Genomic DNA, 6,396 nt, shown 5'->3' on the forward strand with positions numbered 1-6,396 from the left:
TCGGAAGAGATGGTAATCCGACGGTGCCAAGTCTGGAGAGTACGCTGGATGCGGGAGAACTTCCCATTCAAGCTTTAGAAGTGCCTGCTTCACGCTTTTCGCCACATGCGGTCGAGCGTTATCATGCAACAAAATGACTTTGCGTCGATTGTTGGCAATACAACAAAATGACTTTGAGTCGATTGTTGGCTACGGATGATCTTTTTTGCATCAATTCGTCACTCAATCGGTATAATTGCTGTTTGTAGCGATCAGCTGTAACGGTTTCATTTGGACCCAAGAGTTCGTAATACAGCACACTTTCCTGGTCTCACCAAACGCACAGTAAGGTCTTATGCCCGTGAATATTCCTCTTCGGCGTTGAAGCGGATGGTTGGCTGAGGTCCACCCATGATTTTTTCCGCTTGGAATTATCAAAATAAATCCATTTTTCATCGCCAATCACGATGCGCCACAAAAAACTCTTTTTTCTTTGCCTGGCAAGCAAAGAAGTTGCAATAATGAATGATTCGAAATGGCACTTTCTGACAACTCATGTGGTAGCCATCTCCCTTCCTTATGGATCTTTCCCATGGCATGCAAGCGTTTTGAGACGGCCATTGGAGATCTTTGGAGTAATATTTAACTCTAAAAGCGTTTGAGCTGGATTCTCATCAAGCAATTCTTGCAGCTCAATATCTTCAAATTTTTGGGGTGATTCCGATTGATCACGGCTCGATTGGACACCACCAATCACAGCGACCGGTACTTAGGAGCTTTGTAGTCTCAAGCGCTGTGAGTGGCTCGTGTTCAATTGAACCGTGTCCAACTGGGTGCCACCCAAATTTTTTCAGCTGTCTTAGACGTTCTTTGTCTCTGACATCAAAATCACCGTTTCGGAAGCGTTCAAATCGAACTCTATATGTTCTTTCCGATGGAGTTTCATCACCATACACTTCGGATAATAAGCGATGAGCTTCAGTTGCGGTTTTCTTGAGATCAAAGTAGTGAAGAAGCACATGTCGGAAAAACAGCTTATCGCGATTCTTTTTCAATCGATTGGAAAATCTCTTTGGCGTCGAGAAATCTAACCTGTGAGGATTGAATCACTTTCAGCGATGTCTAAACTAAAAAAGACCCTATGACTTCGTCGTCGAAACTCGCCAGCGTTAGAGTCAGTACCCTCTAATAGCGAGCAGCAGGAATTAAGTTCAACACCTAATATTATGCTCCAGCTGAGTACTATAAAATCTGATTGCAACGTCGAATAAATAGTCCTTAATGTATGGTATTTGTGTTCGATGATGTAGATCGTCTATTTTACTATATCTTCCTGCATTCAGCACTAATCTTAAGCATTTGTTTTGATAACTTTGTAGAGGTTTTAGATTTGTTGTAGTTGTGTCACACCATACTGCTGCTGCATATGTTATCTCTGGTCTTAGTATCTTCTTGTATATTAATAGTTTATTATAGCTGCTCACTGCAGACCCTTTCACCATTAACGGATATATTTGCTTCATTGTCATATACGCTTTCCTCAAAACAGAATTTATGTGCATTTTATATGTTAATTTACAGTCTAAATTTACTCCTAAGTACTTTATAGTACTTTTACATATTGTTTCATGGTTGTATACTTTAATTGGCTGAATAATTCTTGCTTCTGTGATTTTTCTAGCAAAAACTATCGTTTCAGTTTTTGCAGCATTAAGTGTTATCTTCCATTTTTTGTAATATTCTTGCAATAAGTTCATATGTATCTGTATCTGTTTAGCAGCTACTATTGCACTAAAAGAATGTGCATAAATTGCAGTATCATCCGCGGACATAGCTAATTTAGTTTTTGGAAATCTAACTATATCATTAACGTATATTGTAAACAATGCTGGCCCAAGTACTGAGTCTTGTGGCACCCCTGCTCTTATAATCCTTTCTTCAGATTTTATGTTATTTACCTTAACCTGCAATTTTCTATCACAGAGATATGAGTATATTAATTTAATAAGCACAGTAGGGTATTTGTACTCGATCATCTTATATATAAGCCCATCTATCCATACTTTATCAAAAGCTTTCTCAATATCCAATAGTAGCATAACCGTGACCTTGTCCTTATTAAAGTTATAGCATACATCATTGACTATTCTAACCACTTGTTGTATAGTATTGCGTTTCTTTCTGAGTCCAAATTGCTCATCTATAATTATATTGCTCGTTTTTTCATGCTTCCTGATTTTATTGAGTATTATTCTCTCCGCTATTTTACTTATACTTGATAAGAGACTAATCGGCCTATAGCTTGATGGTTTTGTCGGATCCTTATCTGGTTTCAATCTTGGTATTACTATTGCAGTTTTCCATTCTTGTGGAAAGTACCCCATTTTAATAATCGCATTTATTATATACATTAGTTGTACTAACGCTTTTTTGCTGATATTCTTTAGGACTATATTTTGAATTCTGTCCTTACCAGGTGCTTTTAGCGATGGTAATTTACTGATAATCTTACTTATTTCTTTTTGTGTTGTCATAGCTGTTTTGTAGCTATCTTCGTTATCTTCATCTTTATTATTAAATTCCTTAGCTTTCTTGATTACTTCTTTTTGCTCAGAGCTATTATTTATTAAGTCTATGTTATGTACATTTTCGTATTGTGTTGCAATCATTTCTGCTTTATCCTTATCTGTAAATGCTTCTTCGCCGTTATCTTTTAGTGTTGGTATAGGCTGGAATTTCTTTTTAAAAATTTTTGTTGTTTTCCAAAGTGATTTATCATTTATATTTATTTTTGCTAGTTTCTTTGTCCATATCATATTTCTGATCTTTTTCCTTATTTCTAGTGTTTGTTGTTTATACATGACTCTATGAGTTGGATTCCTAGTTTTTTCCCATAATGTTCTAGTTCGATTTCTTAATTTGATTATATTTAAGATTTCCTCAGGTAGTTCATCTTCCTCTCTTTTAATTTTCGTTTTGTCTAATGTTTCTTTAAGTGCTGCTTCTATACTATTTGAGAACTTAAGTACCTCTTGCTCTATGTTTTGCTCAGTATATATTTTGTTATTGATAGATAGTTTTGAATCTAATATACCTTTAAACTTAGTCCAATCAGCTTTTTTATATTTAAACATTTCTTGTTCCATTACATAATTACATTGAACCTGTCGTAACTTGCATGTAAGAGGTTTATGATCAGAATCCAACTCATTGAGTACTAGGGGCTTGGATAGATTTTTAACATTTTTGTTGATTATTATATCAATTGTTGTAGGCGTGCCTCCATTTTCTGGATAGTGAGTGGGCTCATTTGGAAACACAATATTGCAATTATTAACTTGACTATAGCTGTACAATGTACGTCCGTTTTTGTTATCAATATGGCAATTCCAAGCTTTGTGTCTTGAATTAAGATCTCCAATAATTAAAACTTTATTAGATACATTTAACAACTTATTTATATCTTGTTTACTATATTGGATAGATGGACTGTTATATACCGCAACCAGGTGGACACCATTAGCGAACTTGATACATACATTTTCTATTACGCTATCATTAATTTTAATTTTTTTATATGGTATTCTGTTCCTAACTAATATCATAACGCCTCCAGCTGGATTTGATCTATTATATCTTTCACATGTGTAGTTCCTAATCCTAAAATTGTCTTTAGCAGTTAATTTAGTTTCATTTATGAGCATTATGTCTATTTTATATCTATTGAGAAATACAATGAGTTCATATGTTTTACGCCTTATGCCATTTGCATTCCACGTACAAATATTTATATTACTCATTTTGATTCCAAAGATTGACAAAACTCTACGAATGTTTGAAACTTTTCAATTTGATTACTACATTGTTCTAGCTGCCCATTTAATACCTTAACTAGTTTTAGCATATTTTTAATATTAAACTTTGTGTTCAATTTTTTGATTTCATTCATGAGTGATAGAAAATCTTTGAAATCACCTTCTGTATTATATGAACTTTTATTTATCTCTGCATCTCTTTGCCTATTACCTAGTTGATAACTACTGTTATTACTAAAGTAATTCCATCCATGCCCATCTTCTTTTATTGGCCTCAGTGGAGGGAATTGCTTCTTGTCCTTTACGTCTAGTCTCTTACATTGGTCTGTTTATTCCTTGGTTCTTGGTTTGTTTTTATCTTGCAGTCTTCCTATCCATTTCATCCTTTTTTTGTATGTGTCACAGATAGTGGCATTGGCAGGATGATCTTTGTGGCAATTTACACATTTAGCTGGTTCACTTCTAGGCTTCTTGCAATCCTTGGTAAGATGTTTTCCTGCACATTTTAAGCATGCTGGATCCGCACGTACGAGAACTACTCCTTCGAAGAACCACAAATACCTATAATGCTATAATGGGCGTATAATTGTAACATATCTGATCGAAGATGTGAAAGAGACGGAAAACATATAGAAAAAAATAATTAATGTTAAATATAATTGTAATGTAAAAATCTAAGCTATAAGCGTGGCATATAACAGAAATAATTTTCAGAAAAATCAATCAATTTTGAAAAAAAAAAACACAATTTCTCAGTTATTGTCAGAAATAACTGGATGAGGATTTTGTAAATAATTCAGTATTTGTTGATATGAAAATTTTGGGAAATTTCAATTTTGATCTGAATTTTTCTAAAAAATGTTTCAATTTGTACGAACTTAAAAAATTTAAGAAAATCTTAAACGTGTCATAAAAATTGTGAGAAATAATATTAAAAATTCTAAAAACTATTGCCATGGCTTAACAATACTATTCAGTAGTAATAAATAACACATACTGAAGAGTATACATTATTAAATGCTGCAAGAAATATTCAATTGTATATACTGTACAGAATGTGCACTATTAGTTTAATTTCTTACATTTTTGCACACTATTTGTTTGAACTATTCAATGATTAGTATGAGAGTAGTGTAAACTATTAAATGTCTACATTAGTGGTTACGTCAGTAGTTCTTACTATTACATCTTAAAAGTTTATATTGGTCAATAGTTTATAATTGTGTAGTGGAAACTATTTATTACTAGTGTTACAGTACTCAATGCAGTAATGTCGAATGCTTATAATTATTGCCGTTCAATAGTTACTATTAGCATTCTAACAGTTACTATTGACGTTCTAGTAGCTTTTTTCCGTAGGGTCTAATTGTAGTCCTTTGAGAGGTGGCATGGAGCGCGGGGGTTATAAAACTTTATATTGTTCCACTTTTTACGGTTTTTATTATCCTTCAGAGAATCATTTACGAAAGAATATATTGTATAATGTCGTTGCATTGTAAAAAAAAGTATGTAAATTCTATGTTATATTAATATGTGTAAAAGTTACAGAATTTAAATATGTATTATTTATAGTGGGAATATTTAAAATAGTGCGATTTTATAAAAATCAGTATTTTTATCTCTAATAGTATAAATAGATATTAATATCAGGCGGAAAATTATACAATAATAGAATATTTTTATAGTTTTTATGCATGGAGAAAAATAATTTGCTAGCAGAGTAGATTTTATGCTACTATATTGTAATAAAATCTATCAGTTTTACTATACGTGGACAGCAAAGAGATTTGTTAAAAGTACTGATTGCTATTTGCTGGATATAATTTAGCTAAAACTACAAATTATTTTGCTGTAAGAATAAATGAATTTTTGTTTAACCAACTAATTTTTTTTGTTGAATTACCAATACAATTTGATACAAAAGCAAAGCACATTTGAAGATGATTTTATTTTACAAACAATTTATTATTTGAACTGCACCAGCGAATCAAATTTGCTATTGTAGCAAGATATGTTTGCTAAATTAATGACATATTTTGATTGTATGAACGAAATAATTTTGCTAAAAGAATATACGAAATCTGCTGGACAATTGGGGAATGCCTGAAGATATTATTTCAAAATTAATACATTTTTTAAATACATCTCTTGATTAGGCAACAAACATGATCGAGATGTATTAAAAAAATGTTTTAACTCTTATACAATATAAGGTACAATTTTGTGCTTTATATATATAGTGACAAACTGGGTCACTAGAATCCGTTCGTTTTTTTTACCTATTCAGAATAGTTAAAAAAATCTCTAAAAATTCACGAACATACTTTCAACTTTCTAGAATAAATATTGAAACTTCAAAGGTTATGCGTTTCGCGGGTTTCCTCCGTGTCCAGATCCATTCTTGAGATGCCAACGTTTCGTGAACCTTGCAGTCCACTTCATCAGGGCGAGGGCAGCCTGATACTGAGCTGTTCCTCCGGGCCGTTCCTTTTTTATATTACGCTGCTTGTTGGGGTGGTGAGGATGGGTGGAGAGAGGGAAGGGGTTGTGGGAGGGGAAAGAGGTGGTGGAATTGGTCGGTCTTCAATAACCGGGAGAATGG

The 6,396-nt window shown here is 33.0% G+C and overlaps 1 pseudogene; it reads right to left on the reverse strand.

The window, feature by feature from the left end:
• Positions 1-6,396, reverse strand: part of LOC108770719 (uncharacterized) — a 13,713-nt pseudogene that overhangs the window by 2,288 nt on the left and 5,029 nt on the right.

The sequence above is a fragment of the Trachymyrmex cornetzi genome, unplaced genomic scaffold (genome assembly GCF_001594075.2).
Source record: "Trachymyrmex cornetzi isolate Tcor2-1 unplaced genomic scaffold, Tcor1.1 scaffold131, whole genome shotgun sequence".
NCBI classification, from domain to species: domain Eukaryota; kingdom Metazoa; phylum Arthropoda; class Insecta; order Hymenoptera; family Formicidae; genus Trachymyrmex; species Trachymyrmex cornetzi.